The sequence below is a fragment of the Cricetulus griseus genome, chromosome 2 (assembly GCF_003668045.3).
Source record: "Cricetulus griseus strain 17A/GY chromosome 2, alternate assembly CriGri-PICRH-1.0, whole genome shotgun sequence".
Taxonomy (NCBI): Eukaryota; Metazoa; Chordata; class Mammalia; order Rodentia; family Cricetidae; genus Cricetulus; species Cricetulus griseus.
The window spans coordinates 131,981,219-132,007,296 of NC_048595.1; the positions used below are offsets into that span (position 1 = coordinate 131,981,219).

General features: G+C 37.2%; 1 pseudogene; it reads left to right on the forward strand.

Moving 5' to 3' along the window:
• The first annotated feature begins 16,228 nt into the window (after positions 1–16,228).
• LOC100762937 overlaps positions 16,229–26,078 on the forward strand; it is a 112,125-nt pseudogene continuing 102,275 nt past the window's right edge.

Genomic DNA, 26,078 nt, shown 5'->3' on the forward strand with positions numbered 1-26,078 from the left:
TTTTGATTCATACTGTAAATATATTACATGCAGGATATCTGATAAATCACCACTGTTAAAAGGTTCTTCAACCTCCAAAGGAGTTGAGACACACAGGTTGAGAAGCACTGCTCAATTTATATTGGACCTCAATCAATTAGGAGATATGAGTAGGTATTTACTTTCCCAAGTCTAATAAAGCTTTATTTAAATCCCCTTCTTCCATACAGATTTTACTCATCAGAAAAATAAAAGATTTTTCTTTCCTTTTTTTTTTTCGTTTTTGGTTTTTCAAGACAGGGTTTCTCTGTGGCTTTGGAGGCTGTCCTGGAACTAGCTCTTGTAGAACAGACTGGTCTCAAACTCACAGAGATCTGCTTGCCTCTGTCTCATGAGTTCTGAGCTTAAAGGTGTGCACCACAACCATCTGGCCAAAGATTCTTTCTTGAAGATCTTTGAGTGAAAATATAAAGTCTTCAAACTTCTTCCTCCAATTCTTCATTCTATTGAGGGATCACATTTTTGAAGCTCTCCATGGTGACCACAGTGTCCTTTTTCCCTGATCATGGGACTCTTGTGAACATTAAGTGCATTTCACATCTGGCAAAAGGGTGAGACTAATGCTGGGTTAAGATGGGGAAAATAATGAGACATGGAAAATGTGCCCTGAACTATGAACCAAGTTGAGAGTAAAGATTTCCAGTGCAATCACTAAAAAGTGCTGTGAAAAGATAGCTTTTATTTCATAGAGATGCTTCAAGTAACAATAAGAAGCAGCAATGAATCATGCTTAAGTGTTGAGCATACGAGCATACTTGGCTTTTCTTTTTCCCCAGTTATAAACCTGCCATTCCCAGTGATCTCAGGGAATCTATATACAATAGTGTCCTTAACCCTTTGTATTATTTTTTGTGTTCCATGGCTTTGCCTTATTATATTATAGTCCAAAAGGTGGGGGAAATGTTTCTCAGCTACCCTGAAAAGAAAGATGTAACATGAGGTCATTAAAACTATTATATATATATATATATATATATATATATATATATATATATTAAACCATGTCAGTGTGACTTTCCCTGTCCCTGTATTCTCTTTCTATAAGCTTGTGCTTAATATTATGTTAAAATATCTTCTTAATAAATTACAGTTCTCAATCATATTATCATGTCCAGAAATTCTTTTCCATAGTGAAATCTATAATCTGATCTATACCTGAGTAGAATACTTTGAGAAGTCCTGAGAGTGCTGTGGGAAGTGGAGAGCTCTGTCTGTAGTCCACACTCGACTGCCACTGCCACTACATGAGAAAATTTGCTTAATTCTTCCAAATATAAGCAAAGAAGTGAAGTTAAATGAAAATAGTAACAGAATGAGGGAGTTTGCAGAAAAGCAGTTAGGACCAACAGTCTCTGTTCTTTCTTATTGAAGTACATAAGTAGTTCCACCTTGAATACAATGTGACTTAACTACACATGACAGAAGAGAAGAAAATATTGGAAATAAAGGTTCATGAAGAAAAGAGAATGTATCACTACTAAAGAGAAAAGCATCAATGACCAATTGCTTTTCCATTCCTCTTATTTCTGTTAAAATAACTTTTCCAAATAGCATGGTCGCACAGTTTGCAACAGTCACATATAATTAACTCTTGTGAGCTCCTGCATGATATAGCCAATGTAGCAAAGATATTCTTCAAGGTAAAAGAAAAACTCTATGGGGAGAAAAATTGCTTCAAAGTGTAAAGAAATTTTAGGAAGAAAAAGTTTGAAAATCACTGATCTCTTTAGCTACAGTTATTCACTGTAGAATAGTGGAGGCAAAGCTTTCTCAGGCATGTAAGCCAACCATGTTCATACTATCATTTTCTTTGAACTGTAGCCTTTTCTAAAATGCAAATAAATTAAATTACTCATAAATGAAAATATGCTCTTTTACTTGTGAATTTTGATCACTATATCAAATCAAAGAACTTTCTACCTATTTTAGATATCAAAGACTACAACATTTAAGTGTAGAAGTAGTTGTCTCTCTCACAAATTCTAATTTTAGTGAATCATTTTCATTTTATTTGTTTTTATTTCACTAAAAAATAACATTGAAAATGAATAATAAATATGAATTAGAATTTTATGAAGTTTGGGATATTTTATTCAAAAAGGGAAACCAAGATGAAGAAAGCCCATATATATACATAATTTTGGATATAAAGAAAAGTAAAAAATGAATGTAACTAGATTTTCTTATTAAGTATATTAAGTCAGACTCTGAATAAAATGATCAGCTTTTCTGTCATTTGGGATTCTAGATTTTATATAGATAGATAAAATCATGTAAGTATACATAACAGTGTATCAGAAGCAAAACTGGATGGGGAAAAAGTAATTCTAATGGTAGAAAGGGTAAGTAGAAGGAAGGGTAGAGTTGCCGTATGGAAAGGGGCATGGACAAAGCACATTTATAGAAATGTCTCTAGGACTCCCAGTTCTGTGTATGCCGACATTATGCCAGCAAAAATGAATATGGACTTCAGAATCTTCAAACAGATATATTAAATGAAATTATACATGTCATTAAACATGCTCAAGATTCCATGAGTAAAACAAATGTAGCACAAGTTTGCAGGACTCCACACTACAATGTTTCGAGTTTTACCTTGTGAATCAAGATGAAGCATGAAGAATGTGTGACTTCTAATATCTTGACAGTGAAATATGTATTTCCATAGAACAACCCACCAAAAATGTATAATATACATAATACAACACACACACACACACACACACACACACACACATATATATATATATATATATATATATATATATATATATATACCAAAAATTTATTTTTAGTGACTGGGAGCATTAAAAGAATTATGGAATGAATACTTTTTAATGGTTCTCCAGTAAATTGTTTTTATTTTTTTATTTGCTCTGTGAATTCATACCATTAAGAGTAATTGGTAAAAAATAAAATAACCTTATAAATTGAAAATATTGCATATTCATGTATATTATTGCCATAATAATACTTTTTCCTGATTCCTTGTACCTTATAGATGAAACAAAATATAGTAATTAATATTCATAAATATTCATATTATTTAATCAATTTTATAGGTGTAGTTTTCTCTAATTCTTTTTTGTAAACAAATATAATTTGAAATTGTCAACAGTTTTTATTATGTTCACTATGAAAATACTTAAAATTACTGAATACTAGAATATTATCCTTCTTTGAAAATATTCATTTCTACCTGAGAAAACATCACCTTTTGGCTAACCTCAAATTGAGAGGAATCCTGACAAATAATATGTTACAGATATAATTTTATTTTAAGTTACACATAAATATATTATATCAAATATTTGTCTAGGAACCCTTTTTAAAACTATTTTATTATCTTGACATGTATATGAATAATCTTACTGTGTTCTTTTCTACATAACTTATTGTCATTGTCAATTGTCAACAATTTGTGGCCTAAAACCAGACACCTCAACTTTACACATTTTCAGATTACACTTAAAAACTGCTCCACAAAATTTCTTTCTCCAAATCAGGGTATTTCTACAGAAGGATGTATAAACTCAAGATTATATGTAAGCTCACTATTTCAAACCCCTTTTAATTTGTTCAAACCCTTGCTTGTTGTTTGCTTGGTTGCGTGTTTGTTTTAAGACAGGATCTCATATAGGCAGGTTGGTTTGAACTTGCTGTGTAATGGAAATTAGACAGGATCTCATGAAAGCAGTGCCATTCAGTGGAGGATGAACTGGGTCTCAAGTAGTCCCAGCTGGCTTGAACTTGATGTGTAGTGAAAGATGGCTGAGCTTGAACTGATGATTCTCCTGTTTCTATCACCCTGGTACTGAAATTATAGGTATGCTCTACCACTCCTCGTTTTTAATTTACTGCTAGTGGTAGGAATCCAGCTATGCAGACATTCTAAATGCTAATATCCTCAGACTCCTAGTTTTTTAATAAATTTAAATATTTTGTCATTTTAAAAACACGTTTTCTAAATTTTTATTTATATGACTTTAAAGTTGAAGATTGCTTATATTTTCCTCAACTTCTTTTTAGACATCTGTAAGCTTCAAAATCATTTTGAAGATATTAAAATTAAGATTTTAATGACTCATAGGACGTTTTTAATAAGAAAGTAACTCCTCAAAGGCTCATATGTGCCTGTGTTCCAACTGATGAGGAACAGCAGAGAAAATTGACTGCAGAATGTGCATTCCAGTTTAATTTTGGTTTCTGTAATCAGAACCCCCTTCATTTTGTAGTATATGACCTTTAGGTACTGTGGCTCCATAATAAACATATGTGAATTTTATAAACTCATTTCTATTCTAATTGAAAATAGAGATTTGGGGGATTTTCTGGCCTTGTTTGTCAAAGGGCACTATGCAGATCATTTCAAAAGAAACGTATAAGCTGGGCTCACAGCAGAAAATAAAACCAAAAGGAGGGAGTTCCCTTACAGGATTTCCACTTAAACTTTTATTAAGCTGAGGCACTTTTTCTTCAAATGCATCTTATAGGCTACTGGTTAAAACCTTTGGAAAACCTGTATATGAAGATGGAAAAGCACCAAGGACATCTGGGATGCATGTGTTTCACATTCTGGTCAGAAGTCTATATTTTCTCTTAAGGGGAGGCAATCCCACAAAAGAACGAGTTCATGCCTGCCAAGTATCCTTGTAAACATGGTAACAGTTTCCTACTGGCACACAAAATTATGGTTTTTGCTGGAGAGTTCTTATCTTTGCAATGCTTTTAGCAATATGTGTCCCATCTATCTGAGTCTTTGTGGCAAGGAAACTTGGAGATTGAATCTATACAGCATGGGTCACTGAGAAATGTCAAGAAGACTTACAATTATGTAAGGGTGAATGGAGATGTTTCCTGGCCAAAATAGCACCTTCCGGGTAAGTGGTATTGCTTCATATATCATTTAGAGACTGAGAATCTGATGTGGCAGTGTGTTCTGCTACGGCACTAAGAGACCTGGGAACACACTGGGACTCCCCCTTCTTCTGGGTCCCTGATGTACTATGACTTGTCAAATTATTACAATTATTTGTAAATTTTTATATAAATAAAGGTTCAGATTCATAAGTTTTACCATGAAATAAAATCATTTAAGCTATTATCAAAATTACACATCAATTTCTGCAGATTTTAAGCATTTAAATGAAAAACTCTGGAGGGAGCCTGGAGCAGACCTCTACTTATAGCTGACATACCAGAGCACATCCCTAATGAAGTCTAGTGTCTGGGGGCAGAATCCCACTCTTAGTTGCCCTGCAGATCTTGTGATATCTATTTACTTGGGTCTGTTTAAAATGAGGCTCTCCTTTTACTAGAACATGACATATTTATGCACATAGAACTAGATGGACCAACGGGTCTCCAAATGACACGTGTGTTGAATGAGTTACTCTGAAATTACTTGGTATGGTGGTTTGAATAAGAACACCCCATAGGTCCATAAGGAGTTGCACTATTAGGAGGTGTGGGCTTATTAGAGGAAGTGTGTTACTATAGGATGGGCTTTGAAGTCTCAGAAGCTCCAACCAGGCTTACTGGCTCTCTGTTTCCTTCTGCTGCCTCCAGACCAAGAGGCAGAACTCTCAGATCCTTCTCCAGCACCACGACTGCCTGCACTCCACCATGTCCTGCCGTGACAGAGATGTACTAAATCTCTGAACTGTAAACCATCCCTAATTAAATATTTTCCTTTCTAAGAGTTGTCATGATCATAGTTCCCCTTCACAGCAACAGGAAGCCTAACAGAGACACTTGGGCTTTTCACTAAAGCAAAAGATACTTTATGAAATACCAGTTTAAATTTTTTAGAATGTCAAATACTTGGAATTAAAAAAAGTTTTAGATGCTCACATTTTGTGACCCACACAAAGGCTTGTTTATCTCTCTGTGTGCACAGTGGTACAAAGGAGAATAAAACTTTTAAAGGGAATATAGTGAAACACATGTCAGTACAGTTGCTAAGATTTTTACCTCTGACTTAAAACATCAAACCATTGGCTTTAATACAATCCATGATGCCACCATTATTCCACTACCAACATGAATTACTTAGACAAAGAACAGAATTTGTGGTGAATGCATTAAAATCAGTGATACATAAAATTTAAACGTTATTTATTTTTTCCTTATATCCATGAAGTCAAAGCTTTTCCCAGACCCAGAAAGCCAAGTATTCACAGTGGTCACAGGAACAGTTCAGTCTTTCCTAGTTTGCTATGCTAGCTAAAAGCCCCCAAAGCATGCATATGAATAACAATGTACAAACAGTACAGACTGTATTCATTTGCTTAGGAATATATGTGTATACATGCACATATGTGTGTGTAAAAATCAATTGAAAGGATGCCATGAATTTGACAAAGAGCAAAGATGGGTGTATGGAAGTGTTTGGGTAAGGAAAGAGAGGGGAAATTATGTGATTAAAAGGGACTCGATTGTTTAGACATGAATACCATGAAAATGGGATTTTAGGGGTTTAGGCTAGGGTGTGTCTGTCACAGTATCACCAATAATTGTTCATTTTCTGTTGACAATTTTTCTGTCTAAAGCAAGAGAACAGAAGTTTTATTTTTTATCTTAGTTTCTATATATATATCCACATTCTTCTTCTTTACCTTTCAGAGGACTTCAGCTGAACATCTGAAGTGCATTCTTTTTCATTAAATTCACTGTGGATGGTAAGGACTTGAGACTGTCTAGTTTAGTTCTACGTCTCTCTTAATGACAAATACAGGACTCTATGTCTGAAAATTAGTGACGTTTTACAGAGTCTGTTTTAAAAGCACCGTGCTTGAGCTCACTGTTTCATTAGGCACTCTATTTTCACTGTAGATGGTAAGACTTGCTTTTAAAGGTATTATTAAATGAACTGAATATTTTCCATTATTGAAAACAAGTAAAAAAATCTAAGTGTGCTGGATTGAACAGTATACCTCTCAAACTCATTTCTTTCTGAAATTCCAGAATAACACCTTATTTGGGAATAGAATTGTGCAGATATGAGCATTTAAATGAGGCCAGAGACTAAGAGTGGGCCCTCCAATAATTTCTGTCTTCATAAAAGGGTCCTAGGGAAACAAGAAAGAACAGATATGACTGTGGAGGACAATCAAATGCCAAGAAGTGTAGCAGTTAGTAAAGGCTTGGACAAGCCAGGGATCATCATTCATTTCAGACATCAGAAGAGAAACCTTCCTGATACCTTGCTTTTGGACTTCCAGCCTCCAGAACTATAAAAGAAAATGTGCCCTCTGTTTAATGTTATCCAGTTTGTGTAATTTGCTCTGGTAGCCCTAGGAGACTAATAAACAAACAAACACACATCTTTTACTCTGAAACATCATCTTACATGCTTATTCCATTTTTACATATAACAATATATTAAATACCAACATCAATCTTTGACTCTGACTTTTTCCAAGCTAAATTCAACAGTTCCTTAAGACCTGTTTTTTCTTTCATGTGACATAATTTTATTCTGGTTGCTGAGTTTCAAAGTTATGTTGTATGTCAACCCATTATTAAAACATTATGACCAGGACAGAATGTACCACATTCATGAGCTTTTTGGGACACAGTAGAAAATGACTGAATTTAATCTTAGAACAATTTCAGTGGAAAATGATGTTAAAATTCTAAGTAGCATCTCACACACATTATTTAAGATACTGTTAGTAGTTTTTTAAAAATGTCAAAATTTATGACTTTTGTGAATTGTTGGGCCCTGATGCTTATGAGAGATTTTTCACATCAATATATGTAGACTCTATGATGGTGTTATTGATCACAACATATAGCTTTACTCTCAGACCCCTAATGTTTACGAATGTGGAATTTCAATGACGGTGAACACATCTATCCTCTAATTTTGTGCTACTTGATTATTTGAAAATCTTGCTTCCTGTGTGTTCATTGAAGTTATTGATAGAAATGCCAAGGAATCTTGGATAAAGTTTTTAAAATATGATCAAAATAGCATTCAGTAGCATGCAAACTGTTTTTTAAGAGAACTTCACCAAATCCATCAAGGTTCCTTAGGAAGCTATCTGAGCAATGAAAAATAAACAAAACAGCATAGTATCAGCGAACATTTTGTTGTAGAACTCACCAGAAGCTCATAAATTATCAATCCTACCTTGTGTTATTTAAAAATTTAAGATTTTTACTATTATATAACTCATCCATATAATTTACAATTAAAATAAAATCAAATTATTTTGGCAAAATTAATTTGTGAAAAAGCTTTTTGTCTAAATGTTCATAAATTTGTTTATAAACTTTAAAATTTTCATTTATTTTTAACAAATGTACTGCTTCTGAAGTAAACATTTTTGTCGCCCCCTTAAAAATCACCTAGCCTTAGAAATATAGCTTATTAGTCCTTTCAAATGAGATCAATGTGATTGGTAATTTCAGTACCTCCTTGCCCATCCTGGTATCCCAGGTGTTGTTTATGGTAATGGATCTAGGCTTTCTAGTCTGAGAACTGTGTCCTTGAAGGAAAAGACTAAAACACAGCAGATGCTACCTAGGTTTACCTGACATGCTACTATTCCTTTGCTTTCCCTGAGCAGCAATCCTAGGCCACTCCCATTCACTTTTCTTCTGATGTGGCAGGCAATGTTCTTTCCATGGCTCCAAGGAGACCTTGTCTATAAAGATCATAGAAACACTTTTCATTATGACACATTAGTGGCATCTACATTATTATTATTTTTTGCATAAAGAGTTCCTATTTTTAGAACTCTTCTAAACATGCAATTTTTGAATTGGATTATGTAAGTAAATTTACTAAATTATGTTTTATGAGTATTAGTGTTCTTAAACAACCCATGTATTTAAAAATATACTGGATATATTTTTAAATTAGTAAGTCTGTATGGATTTGGAAAATACCTTATGTGCTACTTCTTTGTATGTCACTATGTAGTAAATTTTAAAAGTGTTAATGTGAGTAACTATAAATCCTACAGCAAACGAAATTCTTTAATTGTGTAATACACTGTTTCATACAATTGCAGAACTTGAGCACAAAGCAAGTGGTGGGGGCTCATGCCCTTAATCCCAGCATTGGGGAGGCAGAGACAGGTGGAACTCTATGAGTTCCAGAGCAACCTGGTCTAAAATTAAGTTCCAGGACATCCAGGGCTATACAGAGACCATATCTAAACACACACACACACACACACACACACACACACACACACACACACACACACAGAGAGAGAGAGAGAGAGAGAGAGAGAGAAGAGAGAGAGAGAGAGAGAGAGAGAGAGAGAGAGAGAGACTGAAGGAGGAGAAGGAGAGGAAGAAGAAGAAGAAGAAGAAGAAGAAGAAGAAGAAGAAGAAGAAGAAGAAGAAGAAGAAGAAGAAGAAGAAGAAGAAGAATTGAGCACAAAATATTTTTCCTGAGGATTTTTCCTAACTTATTTAAGGAAAATATATTTAAACAATCATTGAATTACATCATTAGCACACAAGACTTTGGTATGAATTACTTGACCATATGAGTCAGAATGACGCACAAAGATTTCATCTAGACTGCTCTTCAAAGACAGCTCTCTGTTCAGCTGTGGGGAGTCCCTTCTATACTGTCTCCAGCTGTCTGTTTTGGAAGCAGCTGTCCCTAAGTTCACAACTCTCAAGGGAAAGAGATGAGCTGACAGAGCAAGTCACAGTGCATGGGTTTCCTCATTTAAGGCTACACCAGCATCTGTAACACAGCTTCCTGATTCACTGGCCAAAGCCCTTTCAAACTTTCATTACAACTCATCCTCTTTTTTCTGCTTAAGACTATTTCCTCCTCCTTCTCTCAACTGCTAGTCTCATATCTTAAACCCAACATAACTTATCACTATCTGTTTCTTGAGAACATAATAGTTGCAAGGAAGAATTTCTTTTATTCAAAACAATTTTCTTTGAATAAATTATTTTAGTGAGAGCTGAGTCAAACAGCTGTACAGGTCAAAGCAAGATTAGGCAAAGCCAGCACAGCTTGCTATATTTCTGCATGGATCAGGAACCATAAGCTATGGAAACCCAAAAGCAAGTTTGGTTAAAAGAAAGAAAGAAAACAAACATTTGGGAACAGATATAGCTTTATTTAGCTACATTTCTTTTTGGAAGACTTAATGGTAGGTCTCAATGTTCACTGCTTCTTTGGACTTAGAGCCAAGAAAAATTGCTAACCTTAATTTTAAAGAAGAGTATAAATTAGGGTCTAGACCAGATTATCAGTCTCTTTTATTTCTTTGCCTATTTTCAAACCTCTGCTAAACTTAGCCATATGACTAGCTCCAAGAATGTGTGGTAAAGATAATTTGGCAGCAATATTTTGCTGCTCAGATTTACATGAAGAAATGCAAATTGATTTAAGGAAAAATAAAACTGTCTTTTATACCTCTGATTAAAGTGAATCATTCTGTCAGGCCATCTAAGCAAGAATGTTATTAAAACTCTAGCCAAACTGAACAATCATTGTATGAAAATACTACCAAAATAAATATGCTTAAATTACATCTAAATCATATATAAAATGTGACATTATTTTCTACAAGTTCTGTCAATTGATTCTCAAATTCATTATATTTCTTTCTTTCTTTCTTTATCTTTTTTATAAAATATTTTTGAGACAGGGTTTCTTTGTGTGACAGCTCTGGCTGTCCTAGAACTAGCTCTGTAGATCAGAATGGTCTCTAACAGAGATCCTTCTGCCTCTGCCTCCCCAGGGCTGGAATTAAAGGCATGCACCACCACAGTCTGGCTGAGTTCATTATCTTTCTGTATACCCCTTTTCATAGAATCCTAATGGATACTGGAATGGGTTTACTTTAGCCTTTTATGACAGTCTATTTCAAAGAAGAAGCTATCATCTTGAAATATTTTCATATAAGCTATTTATATATAATATATAAATATTTCCATGTATCTATTTGCATGTTTTAATCTAGCTTTACCTAGGAGAGGGTATTTTATTTCTTCTTTGGTGCTGACATGAAGACACTATGTATTATAGAAGCATAATATGGACCTCTCCTCAAAAAATACTATAACATTTTGTATTAGGCATCAAGAGTTATTTAGTTCACTCATAATACTGGACTTAAAAGTATTTGTGAAGAGGTAACAGACGTAAATCTGCAGAGAAATATCCTAAACATACAGTTTACTTATCTGTTTATTCACAGATTTGAAAATTGAGCATGTTTTCAGGAAAATGTTTCTCTCAACATTATTGCTCATATTCATGTTGAAATCGCACATGGAAAGTTAGTTAAGAAGATATGTAAAAATAGCATTATTGAATGCATTATCATTGTTTAGGAGAGTCAGATCCAAATCCAAGTGTAGGACATGGAAACTTGCATTGTTTCCTTTAACAGGATAGCATAGACCTTCCTATGTTTAATGCTTTGGTTAGTGTTCTATGAAATATGTCTCAATTAATAACTTCTTGGTAGATGTTGAAGCATTATGGAAGTACACAGACTCCTACAATCCCTGAAAAGTTATGGAATCATACCCTCATGTGATGATAGATGAGGGATATTTTTAGAAAATTACCAACACAGTTAAGATGACATTACTACTCTCCTAATGTCTGTGTACTATCTGCTAAGTGAAATATATACATCACTGCAGTGTACTTAACCAATGAAATTAAATAGGTACTGATCCAATTTCTTAGCCATGATAATTAGCAAGTTGCATAATATTCCTGAGACCTCTAAGCTTCTAATTTGTACTTATTTGACTTGAACTTTAAGCTCTGAAGTGTGTGTTCTTTCTACTTCATTAAGCTCCCTCTATTAGTAAATTGAACCATGAAAAAACAAAATTGAGCATGGTGGTTCCACTCCATGACTAGAACTCAAGTGTTCTAACAGTTGTTCTTGATTAAATCAATTACATTTTAATAACCTTGGAACTCATCCCATTTTGGGTATGCCATCTGGAAAATGAACACAGGTAAATTAAAGTCATTTTATGGTTTGTAAAGATTACAAAAAATAGTATGTGCTAATCAGATATTGGTGCCATTTATTTTAAATAAACACTAATGGTTTATTCTATGAGCTTTCATATTACAAAACTAAAACATGATTCACCCCCTTAAGTATGTCCCCATGTTTCTTTATTTCCTCATAATCATCATGGACTTGAAAACAAAGTTTGTATCCTAGAAGAAGAAAATAGTGCAGGATTCTGTTTTGTTGACAATACATTATAAAAGCCCATTCTTGTATCTCCTGATAAAAGTTGACTATTCTGTCTCACCATGAAACACAAACAACAACAAAAAAAGAGAATATCGCTTGGGTGATGATCATTGCCTAATTTTGGAAAACTGACATATCTAATCTTTGTCATCATCTCAGTGTTACAGAGAATGCATCACCACTGTAGATACATTTTAGGATTTCATACATCTGATTGTAATTTCTCATAGTATTAAGAACATTTTTTTCATGAAAGAGCATCTGATTTTGTCCACTTTCTGTAGCCCTATTATAATTACTTTTAAGGTATTGTGAACTCCAATTTCCTTGACATTTCCTGGTTCATAAACTTCAACATCATTTTTACATGAATAAGGTTTTGCTCAGAAATGAATGTTTTTCACCACACCACAACTGACATAAGTATAACTAAAGGCAAAAACAAACAAAAAGAAAGAACAACAAACAGTGAAATAGATATGTTTTTTAAATTAGATATTCTAGACTCTGTGGAAAGAGTTAAGATTTTTAAGGTTTAAGCCCTTTCATCATAAAACATTTTACTAAGATTTCTTCCAGAACATTCCTGGTGTAATATTTCTTTTATTCTCCTGGCAGCAACTGAAGGTCAGCATGGTTAGTACAATGGAAGTCAATGAAATAGGGTCTAAGAAATTCCAATTAAATCTGCTTCAACGTCCTGAGTTTTCTTTTTGAAAAGACATGGTCCCAGACAGCGGTGATGACTACTTGGTTAAATGGGCTATGTGTCAAGTTTTACAGTGTTATACATGAGTTTAAAAGGTAGCAATATTTCTTTGTATGTTTTGTACAAAAAATTGTCCCTTATTACCTGACCGTTCAGAACAAATTGATGGTTTTAATTCAGAGAGGGCTGAAGGAAAATGTAAGTTACATTTTGTAGAAGTTGGTTTTGAGAACAATTTGGGGGATGGATAAATAAAACTATCCTGGTGTTACCCAGAGAAAGGAACTTCTGATCCAGAACTTACTATGATGGGAAAGACACCAGTGAGCTCTCCTTCCCAGAATCACCTTTAGCATTCTTTTATAAAGAAAACATCAATATGGCTTCAAACTACTGAATAACACTTCAATGCTGACTGTTTTAATCCCATCAGGTCATGACTTGAACATGGTGCCTTTATATTACCTGTAATATTTGTAAAAATTTTAGAATATTGCTTCTTTTCTTGAATCTTTCAAGTAAAATGAGTTTTTAATACTATTGAATAGTTTACTGGAGTCTCTTCCTATAACTGATATTTTTTTATTCCATGTGTAAACAAATACTTCCTGGATAGTAACATTAACAAACATAAAAAGTAGAGTGGTTAACATTAAGAAGTTCTCTCTAATGAGATATAGTTATAATTATTTAAAGTAAAATTCTAATGTCTGTTAGTTGGTCTAGAGTTCAAAATGAAGTAAATTTCAAAATAGAAGTCTTATTCATGAAGGTCGTACTTCACTCCCTGAAATGGAATCCATAGTCAACACTACTTTAATTATTAAGAACCTGAGACTAGACAGTCCATAGACCTAGTGTATAACCAAATAATACTGTTTGACCAAAGGAACCCCATGGGAATCACACCTCCCCATGCCAGACAGCAAGTCCTCATTGTTGAAGTCAAAACCTACATAACTGATTAAAAATGGAGATGCTGACACAGATCCTACATAGAGACCTCATCCATATGTTCCAGTGTTTCTGATACAGGAACCTATTCTGCATGCTTTCAAAAGAGAAATATAAATACCAAGCCATCATTAAACCTTTATCTAAAATGTTGTACCATCTACAAGATATGATAGGGCTATGGTGGCACAAAGCTTGTGGGAGTAACCAACCATTAGCTGATTTCACTCAAGACACACTCCACAAGATTGAACCCATACCTAAGCCTGCTTATGTGGCCAAAAACCTGAGACTAGATACCCCAGCAACCTAGGTAAAACCAAATAATACATATGTATAAAACAACTCCTATTGATATTCTTCTATAATTGTTTATGTTTTACATAGCTATTACTAAAGAAATATCTTCCTGCTTCAGGAAATAAAGACCCACAGCCAGACATTACAGACAGACCTTAGAGTACTCATCCTTAATAAAAGAAATGTCTCCATTTGACCTCATCTCAGAACTCAGAGAAGAGGCAAGTAGAATATAAGAACCAGAGAGGATGAATGAGATCAGGAAAATAAGGACCTCTAATTCAACATGAGCAAAGCTCATATGAACTCACAAAGACTAAAGCAGCAGGCAGAGACCATGTACAGATTTGAACTGGGAATTCTTCCTGTATACTGTGACTTTCAGTTTAGCACTTTTATGGGACTCCTAAGTGTAAAAACAGGTGGGTATCTAATTTTTGTGCTTCTCTTTTTCCTGCTGTTGGTTTGTCTTGTCCAACTTTTATAAGAATATTTTTGTTTTATGTCATTATATAGCATTTTGTTTTGTTTTTTAAGAAAAAGAGTGAATGAATGAGTAGATGGATGAAAATCCATTCACAAAGGTAAAGGTTAACAACTGAACTGTCATTTATACTTGCTAGGAGAGGGAAAATCAGTTTTCTCAGAAAGAGTGACACTGGGTAAATCAGCAACTTCAGGACATGTCTCATTTCAAATGTAGTTTACCAACAGATAATGGACTCTTAGATTGTGTGTGTGTGTGTGTGTGTGTGTGTGTGTGTGTGTGTGTGTGTGTGCGTGTGTGTTTATTTGGTTATGGTTTTGTTTTTGTTTTAGGTGGTTGTGGTTTAATTCCATTTCCCTGAGTTGTTTGTTCGTTTGTTTTGATTTTTGTTTGTTTCTTTCTTTTAGAACAGGGATTGTTGTTGCATTGAGTTTATGGATTTTTTTTGAGAATGAAATTAAAATTGGGTGGGGAGGGAGATGAGAAGATCTGAAAGGATGGGGAAAATAAGAATATAATCAAATATATTTAAATTAAAAATTTTAAACTGATAAAAATACAATTAAAAAGGCAAGAATACTTTACCCTAATACACACTTCTTGTGTATAACTAACACATTGATTTGCCTTCCTCTTAAAATACTGATTCTGTAATCTTCAGTGTAGGGTATGAAGCATTTCATGTGTTAGAGAAATATAGGTTAATCATTTCATGTTTGTGAATACATAGGCTATGTGTGATAACACAAAAAGTTCCAAAGTAGAAGTTACAGCTCTAGTAGGAGATAAATTCAATGAGAAATGATTGTGGGAAGTACATCTCTTATGTAGGCTAAATGGATATCACCTTAGCCCTGAAAGACATTAAATTGGTGTCAACTCAATGACCTAGAAAACTTCATGGATGATAAAGCTGCCCAGGAATTATTGCATGCTAATACAGTCAATATAATTACTAATACAAGTTTCAGTGTTTGGATTAATGTCTCAGGAAATAAATAAAGGTCAATGAGGTAACTCAACAATGAAGCCACCTAGCTTCCATTACATATCCTCAATGGTTTGTGAGACTTATTCAGCAGGTTGCATCTGGGGATCTAAAGATGTGTTCTTAGATCAATACTTTGCTCTAGGTCTCAGTATATTGCTTTATGTACTCTTGATGTACTTTGTAGGGAGCTGCAGAAAACCGCACCCAAAAGATGACGCCGGTTTCCGCCTTCCGCCAGCCCGACGGCGAGCGCTCTCTATGGTAAACAACTCCAAATAAGGCAAAGGTCATGTATCCTCTTAATTCTGCTTGGAGACAACCTATCCTGGCGCGCCACGTAGGGTTAGGTGATTGGTAGATGTAGACTATATCAAGCCCCGTCTCCCTCGGCCCGCCGCTGCCGCCGCCATTATACATTGTACAAAGCAAAGAGGTTCCCGATTAAACTGTGTTTGAAGAAGATTCCTCGATGTGGCGTCTTTCTTGCTGGTCAAGGGTGGACGCCGCAAGTGGTGGCCCGTACGGGGATGCCGCCACCGCCGCGAGTGGTGGCCCGTACGGGGAATTCAGAACTTCTCACAGTCGGGGCGGCGCCGGTAAGTTCCCAAGGTAAGTGGAACTGTAAAGTCCGCGGTGAATGCGGAGATAGGTCTCCGGTAAAGGAGCACCAAGGTCCTCAGGAAAGAGGAGATAGGTCTCAGTAAAAGAGTACCAAAGCCCTCGGGGAAGAGGCAGTAAAGTCTCCGGAAAGGAGCAACACTGTTCGCGACAAAAGCGAACCGAAAGTAAAAAACCTCGCTTCTGCTTTAATTTGCAGAGTGAGAGTAAGTTAATGGACCCTGCTATTATAGTGGTGATTTGGCTGCTTTTTAATATCGCAGTGTGGGCTTTTGTTTTCTGGTGGTGTTATCCGACTTGCACACCTTCGGAGCGCGCTAACTAAGACAAAAGCACAATGGGATCGTCACAATCACATCCAATTTTTCTGGCTCTTCAAGAGCTACTTCATTCTAACAATTTAAGGTTAACTAAAGCCACATTACAGAGGTTCCTGAGTGAATGCGACACCATTGCACCCTGGTTTGCGGCCTCGGGCAATCTCACTGTGGATAGTTGGGATAAATTAGGGAAAGACCTGGATTTTGCCTGGGAGCAAGGAGCGTTGAAGCCGAGTGTTCGCCCGGTTTGGCGTCTGGTGCGCAGCTGTCTAGAGGACAAAGGTGGAAATAAGAAAGCTATAGCAAATGGACAGGCTGCCCTTAAAATGCTCCAAGAAGAAAGGTCAGAACAGTCAGAAAGTGAGAGAACAAAGGAGAAAGAGAAAAGGGATAAGAAGCGAGTCTATCCTTCTCTAGGAAGGTTGAGGAAGGAATTAAAAGAACCAGGAGAGGATTCAGAATCAGAGGAGGATATATATGAGGATGAGGACATCATGGAGGAAGAGGAGGAAGAGATTATTGAGCTCATAGAAAAACATTCATTAAAAGTATCAGAAAAACAGCGTCCTAAAATGGCGACTGTAAAACAAGGGCACCGCCCTACCGCTCCTCCCCCCTACTGCTCGAAAGAGGAAGTAGGAGGTCCTGGTTGCTCCACCTTCTGTCCGGAAGTGTGGCGTACGGTTCGCACTGAGTTTCGGGTTACTCGACCACTGGCTTATCCAGTTTTTACAGACGGTAACCAACAGAGATATTATGAACCAATTGACTTTAAAATAGTCAAAGCTCTGGCAGAATCGGTACGCACCTATGGGGTGACGGCAGCTTTTACAATTGCTCAGGTAGAGGCGCTCGGTCGCTACTGTATGACACCCAGTGATTGGACAAATTTGGTAAGAGCTTGCTTATCACCAGGACAATATTTGGATTGGAGAGCTTTTCAAATTGAGTTTGCCAATGATCAAGGTGCGATTAATCGCGCAGCTGGTGATCAATATTGGGATGTGGACATGCTTCTTGGTCAAGGACGTTTTGCACAGCAACAAACAGGATATCCTCCTCAAGTGTATGATCAGATTAATCAAATAGCCATTAGGGCTTGGAGGTCTCTGCCTAACAAAGGTGAGGTCAGTGGAAATCTTACAAAGATATTACAGGGTCCTATGGAACCCTTTTCAGACTTTGTGGCAAGAATGGTAGAAGCTACAGGAAGAGTGTTTGGGGATCCAGATGCTGCTATGCCTTTGATCAAACAGCTGATTTATAAACAGTGTACAAAAGAGTACAGAGCTACAATAACTCCATATAAGGGTAAAGGCCTTAAAGTCTGGATAAAAGTCTGTAGGGAGTTAGGGGGTCCGCTGACTAATGCTTTACTAGCAGCTGCTGTGATACAATTAACTAAGAAAGGTGGAGGTTCAGGAGCTTGCTTTAAATGCGACAAGCAAGGGCATTTGAAAAAACAATGCCCCGAGGGAGGAAACACTAAAGTCAATAACTTTGCTCCGCGCCCTAAGCAACCTGGCTTATGTCCTAGATGTAGAAAAGGAAATCATTGGGCTAAGGATTGTAGATCAGTAAAAGACATTAGTGGACAGCCTCTTGTTCAGGGGTATGGAGGGGCTCCGACCCTCAAATTCACGCTTTAGTCAAGAGAACTCCACTGCTCGACAAGTCTTGCCTTATTGTGCACCCAATCGAGGCTATCCTCCTCATTGGACGCCTTGTCAGAGTCCGGATCACAAACTTAAGCAGATAGCTCCAGGTTTTGAATTTACTCCCCCTCTTGGCAAGTACCAGTATAACCTAACTCAGGGAGGTTCCCAAAGAACAGGCAGTAAAAATACCTGGCCATGGTTTCAATGGGTACTCTCCAACGAGCATGGAGCATTTACTTCTCTTGAACCTTTTACAGTTCTCCAGAATCTCTACATAAGACTTCTTAATGTTTCTGGTACAAGGGATGAGAAGGGACCTTCTCTTAAGAATCTATCAATACATAAAGCTTTAAATAATTTCACTGTTCCAGCTAGCCCAGTATGCTTAAAAGCTCCTTTTTTCTTTCTGCTCTCTAATGCTACTGATGCTACCAAAAAAATGATCTCATACAATTCGACTGATGTCTCCTACATTGCTAGCCAATGTTGGAATGGTTCTGCTAATACAGCAGTAGTGATGAGGATTCCTATGTATGTTCCTATTCCGGTCAAAGTGGATACAGGAATGTTTCCCATTACAGAAATCATCAAAACCAAACGGGATTTTGGCATAACTGCAGCATTGGTTACTGCCATTACCCTTTCTGCAGCAGCGGCTACGACTGCCGCCGTTGCCATGGCTGCTCAGGTCCAATCAGCTGAGACAGTCAATGACATTGTGGAAAAAACAGCTACAACATTAACTACCTTGAGATCTATTGATGGCCACTTAAAAGCTGGCATTCTAACTGTAAACCAAAGAATGGACCTGTTGCAGGAACAGGTAGATGATTTAGTAACCTTAACTTCCATAGGATACATTCATTCCTTTTCTTCTTTGTATATCACCTCCAGGATGGCCAATAATTTCACGGAGAACAGCAACCTGAGTTGACAGTTAAGTGCCTACCTTCAGAAAAATTGGAGTCAACAGTTCGAGAACCTGACAGACACCCTGACACAACAGATTATTGCCGTAAATGCTACACACCTGAGCCTGCCCACTGTTAATACCCTCTTAACTACCCTTAAGCGAGCCTTTAGTTTAGTTAAGAAATGGGCTGGAATAGGGGTTATGTTTTCCATGATGCTGTTAGCCATTTTTGTTTGCTTATGGTGCCTATACAGGATCAGGAAGTCACAAAAATCCCAAGCTGCTATGTTGGTACAGGCCTTTGCTACTGTGGAAGCAGGACAGTCCCCTCAAGCATGGTTATCCATGCTGACAGACAAATAGATGTCTGTCTTGCCCTTGCTGAGTGAGTAATGCGTATCTAAATCAGTCATGCTCAATGACGGGCACCTACCCTCATGCTGAGCAAATAAGCATACATGTGTTCCCTTCAACCTAAGACATGAGCCTATGAGGGCGACACAGTGACTCTTTAACGGGTAAGATAGGGACACTGGGGTTAAACCTAAGACAAAGATGACTAAAATCTGACAACAGATAGATACTGCTACTCCTATAATATTAAAACAAAAAGGGGGAACTGTAGGGAGCTGCAGAAAACCGCACCCAAAAGATGACGCCGGTTTCCGCCTTCCGCCAGCCCGACGGCGAGCGCTCTCTATGGTAAACAACTCCAAATAAGACAAAGGTCATGTATCCTCTTAATTCTGCTTGGAGACAACCTATCCTGTCGCGCCACGTAGGGTTAGGTGATTGGTAGATGTAGACTATATCAAGCCCCGTCTCCCTCGGCCCGCCGCCGCCATTATACATTGTACAAAGCAAAGAGGTTCCCGATTAAACTGTGTTTGAAGAAGATTCCTCGATGTGGCGTCTTTCTTGCTGGTCAAGGGTGGACGCCGCAGTACTTCTTCATTACAGTAATAAAATACTGTATAGATTTGATAATGCACTCTTCAATCACATGTATCAGACTTTGATGAGATAGGAAAATTCAGCAGAAGCAAAAAATTATAATGTAAGACAGGGATGAAGAACAAAGTGGTAGAGGCTATCAAAAAGTGGAAAGTTCTCCTATGCTCTTGGATATGTAGGATCAACATAGTAAAAATGGCTATTTTAACAAAAGCAAACTACAGATTCAGTATAATCCCCCATCAAAATCCCAGAACAGACAATTCTTCACAGACCTTGAAAGAATAATATTCAACTTCAAATAGAAAAACAAAAAGACCAAGATAGCCAAAAATCCTATATAATAAATGAACTTATGGCATCACCAACCATGACTTAAAGCTCTACTATAGATCCATAGTAGTGAAAACAGCTTGGTATTGGCATAAAAATAGACAGGTGGATCAATGAAATGGAATCAACGTCCTGATATTAGTCCACAAAACTATGAACACCTGATTTTTGACAAAGAAGCTAAAATTATACAATGCAAAAATAAAACATATTCAGTGAATGATGCTGATATAACTGGAAGTGGACATGTAGAAGAATGCATATAGATCCATATCTATCTATATGCCATGCACAAAACACAAGTCCAAATGAATCAAAGACCTCAACATAAATCTAACCAAACTGAAACTCATACTTAGAAGGGAATGTGGGAAGTAGCCTTGAATGCATTGGCACAGGTGACCACTTCCTAAATATAACACCAGCAGCACAGACACTGAGAGCAATAATTAATAAATGGGATATCCTGAAACTGAGAGGCTTCTGTAAGGCAAAGGCCAAGGTCAACAAGGTAAAATCATAGCCTTCAGAATGAGAAAATATCTTCAGCAATCCCACATCTGACAAATGGGTGAACTCCAAAATATATGAAAAAGCAAAGAAACTAATCACCCAAATACCAAACATTCTAATTAAAAGGTGGGGTACATATCTAAACAAAGAATTCACAACAGAAGAAACTCAAATGGCTGAAATACTTTTAAGATTTTGCTCAACATCCTTAGTTATCAAGGAAAAGCAAATCAAAACAACACTGAGATGCCATCTTACAACTGTCAGAATGCCAAAGGTCAAACAAACTGATGACAGCTAATGCTGGAGCAGATTATAGACTGGGGAACACTCCTCCACTGTTAGTAGGGGTGCAAACTTGCACATCCATTTTGGAAGTCAGTATGGTTGTTTGTCAGAAAATAGGGAATCCATCTACCTTAAGATTCAGCAAAACCACTTTTGAGCATATACCCAAAGGATACACATTTATAACAAAAGAACATTTGCTCAACTATGCTCATGGTAGTATTATTAATAATAACCAGAATTTACAAACAACCTGGATTCCCCTCAACCGAAAACAGATAAAGAAAATGTGGTACATTTACATAATGGAGTACTACTCAGAGGTAAAGAAACAACGACATCTTGAAATTTGCAGACAACCTAATAAAACTAAAAGAAAAAACAATCCCAGGTGAAGTAACCAGATGCAAAAAGACAAATATTGTATGTAGGCAACATGTCTATGAACCTGCAACTGTGGCCACACCCCTTTGGGTGTGTGAAGCTTGAGGCGTGGCTTCAGTTCATGTGGTCTTTCTAGTGGGTCAGCAGATCCCCTAGTCAGGGCAGATAAATTCTCCCTAGGCTGTTTGTATTTTTCTGTGTAATTTGCTCCCTAATAAATACCCATTTATCACTTATCTCGAGTCTAGTGAAATCTTTACACCTATGCCTTCATGTACTCACTAATCAGTGGATATTAGGCATAAAGCAAAAGATAACCAGCTACAACCCCAGTGAAGAAAGGTAACAAAGAGGACCCCAAGAGAGACATACATGGATCTACCTACAAAAAGGAAAAAGACAAGATCTTCTGAGTAAATTTGGAGTATGGGAGGGACAGGTGCTTGTGGAAGGGTACATGGGATTAGAGAAACAGTAGTGAGGAGGAGAACATAAAAGAACAAGACAGTTGATTGGGAGGAAGGCCAGAGAGTGATAGCAAGGGAAGAAATATTTTGATAGAGGAAGCCATGATGGGATTAATGAGAAATCCTACTCTAGGAAAGACCAATTAATACACAAGGATTATCCTAGATAAAACTCTAAGCAATAGTGGACAGGGTGCCTGAACTGGCCTTCCTGTATAATCAGATTGAGGACTACTATTATTGCCATCAATGAACCTTCATCCAGTAACTGATGGAAGCAGATGCAGAGATCCACAACTAACCACTGGGCCCAGTTCTCAGAGTCCAGTTGAAGAGAAGGGGTAGAGATCATATGAGCTGTATGAGTTTTCACTCCTACCAGCAGTGGATGAGTGTTCCCCTTTCTCTACATCCTCTCCAGCATAATCTGTCATTGGTGTTTTTGATTTTAGCCATTCTGACAGAAGCAATATTATGGCAGTTCCTCAGAAAATGGTAATCAGTCTAACATAATACCCAGCAATTCCACTCTCAGGCATATACCCAAAAGATGCACATTCATACCACCAAGATACCTGTTCAACCATGTTCATAGCAACAGTATTTGCAATAGCCAGTACCTGGAAGCAACCTAGATTCCCCTCAACTGAAGAATGGATAGAGAAAATGTGGTACATTTACAGAATGGAGTACTACTCAGCGTAAGAAAACAATGGAATCTTGAAATTCACAGGGAAATAGGTGGAACTATAAGAAACCATCCTGAGTGAGGTAACCCAGTCACAAAAAGACAAACATGGTCTATACTCACTAATATATGGATTTTAGACTTAGAGCAAAGGATTATCAGCCTACAATCCACACTGTCAGAGAAGCTAGGAAATAAGGAAAACTCTAAGAGAGACATACATGGTCCCTGGAGAAGAATAGAGGAAATCAAGAAAAGAGATATCATAAAAGAGGGAGCCTTTATAGGTTTAAAGAGAAATCTTCCACTAGGTAAATGTACAGAGATCTACAAGGATGACCCCAACTAAAAAACTAAGCAATAGTAAGAGGCTACCTTAAAGTGACCTTCTCTGATGATGAGATTGATTACTGCCTTATATGCCATCCTAGAACCTTCATCCAGTAGCTAATGGAAGCAGAAGCAGCCCACAGGTAATCACTGAACTTAACTTCTGGAATCCAGTTGCAGAGAGGGAGGGGTGTTGATCAAAGGGGTCAAGACCAGGCTGGAGAAACCCACAGAAGCAGCTTACATGAACAAGAGGGAGCTCTTGGAACCTAGAATAATAGCTGGGAAACCAGCATAGGATTGTTCCAGGCACCCTGAACATGGATGTCAGTTTGGAGGTCTGGTTAATCTATGGGGCCTCTGGTATTGGATCAGTATTTATTCCTCATACATGAATGGACTTTGGGAGCCCACTTCACATAGAGGGATACTTTCTCAACCTAGACACATGGGGGAGGGTCTAGGGCCTGCTCCAAATGATATGACAGACTTTGGAGATTCCCCCATGGAAGGCTTCATCCTCCCTGGGGAACAGAAAGTGGTGGGATAAGGGTCACTGGTGGGGCAGGGAAGGAGGGGAGAGGGAGGGAACTGGGATTGACATGTAAAACAAGCCTGTTTCTAATTTAAATAAAAAAGGAAAAAAAGTAAAGCACTTAAAAGAGTAAAAAGCAAAAAGAAATCATATTAGCAAAGTGGTCAAGACCATGATGGGAAAACCAACAGACACAGCTGACCTGAGCTAGTGGGAGCTTACTGATTCTGGGATGATAGCTGAAGAACCTGCAAAAGACCAAACTAGGCCCCCTGAATACAGGTGACAGTGGGTAGCTTGTGCAGTTTGTGGGGCCACTGGCAGAGGAACCAGTATTTATCCCTAGTGCATGCATGAATTGGCTTTATGGAGTCCATTTCCTAGGGACAGATATGTTGTTCACTGTAGGCACAGAGGGGAAAGCATTGATCCCGCCCTATTGTGGGGATAGGACAGACTTGGTTGACTCCCCATGGGAGACCCTACCCTCTCAGATGAGTAGATAGGGTGGGATGAGAGGATGGTAGAGGGTGTGGGAGGGGGAACTGGAATTAGAATGTTAAAAAAAAAGTCTTGAGCCAGGTGAGATTGCACACACACAGCAGGCTAAGGCAAATGTATCTCTGAGTTGGAGGACAGCTTGGTCTACTTGGTGAGTTCCAGTACAGTCAGGGCTACACAGTGAAACCTTGTCTAGAAAAACAAAAACAAACAAATAAAGAAACAAACAACAATGACAAAAACATGTATCTACCTCTCATGTGTCACTGAATTCTGGAAAATACAGGGTTCCAAACAAAGGGCAATTCAAAGCTCTTCCCTAAAGGATGAGCTCTATGGAGGCAAATCAAAGACAAGATGGGTAAAAACTGCCAAGAAATGTCTCAGGGGGCAAAATGTTTGCTCTGCAAGCCTGAGAATACAGTTTAATCTCCAGAACCTATGGATGGGACAGGAATGTGGTATATATTTGCAATCCCAGACCTGGGGAGGAAGAGAGATGGTGGTCCCTGGGCTGGCTGACTGGTTAGCATAACCTTCTTGGTGAATTCCATAACAGAGAAAGACCCGCAAAAAGAAGTAGTGACACCTGTGGAACAACACCAAATTTGTTCTTGGCTTCCAAACTGTGCGTGCGTGCACACGCACGTGTGTGCACACACACACACACACACACACACACACACACACACACACACAAACACAAACACACACACACAAACACAAACACACGCGGAGTGGAGGGGAGAGATTAAAGAGTCTCACTCAAGGGACAAGCCTATGATAAACCTTTAGCTGTCCATCCTCTGATTAAGATTCTAAGAGAAAAGCAAGTGTTGGAATGCCATCAATAAACTTATTTTTATCCTTCAAAAAAAGAAAAGAAAAGAAACACTGGCAGGATTATACCAGCATTCATGGGACTGTGACAAGATGATCATGAGTTTGAGGTCAACCATGAAGAAACACCATGACCTTAACTCACAAAAAAAGGAACTAGAAAAACATAGCATAAAATGAGAAGTGAACATGGCTGAAGAACATTCCAAACTAGGATTTCATTCTTCTGATACCACAAGCAGAGGTGATGACAAGTGTTGCTCTTATCAAGAATGTTAGTAAATTGATCTCTAGAGAAAACGGCTGGTGTTCTCACAGCCCTGAAAGATACTATTAGTCTCCTCTGGACAAAACCACACTATGTTTACTGTTGGAAGCAAAATGCACCCCCAACCTTAGTGTTTCTTCTCTGTGACAAAGGCATGTTGTTTTATTTCTGCAATCCTGTATGGATCTAATGCAAGAAGATGATGATACATCACTTCCCACTTCCATCAGTACATGAAATAAAGTATTTTCTCTATAGTGAATATCATGTTTTTAGTAATCACCTATTAACTTGCTCTCATATAAAACAAAATTAAAAACTCTTTATAGTCCTGTACATATAATACTATTGTAAAAGCTGTAAAAGTAACAGCAAAGGACTTAACATTTGTAGGTCATGGGAAATGTTATTCTTTTGATATAAAGTTTCTAGACAGATGGGCATTGCAGACCCCTTTTTATTTGAGCTCCAATCGGTAAAAGAGTTTTATTTTGATTCTGACAAAGGACACATATCTCTATTAGCTACTTTTGCCGTTACTAAATAAAGGATAAAGTTAATAAGGACAGCATAATCAAGGCATGTTAAAGAAATAGAAAAATGAATGCGTTTAAATGAATGAGTTTGAAATGAAATGAAAACATTTAAAATCAAATTAAGACAGAAAAACAGCAATCTGATAAGTGAATTTGAGGAAGATAAAACTTTAATTGTATTATTTTGGAAGCATGCTTAATAGTTGTAGCTTATTATCTGTTCATAATAAC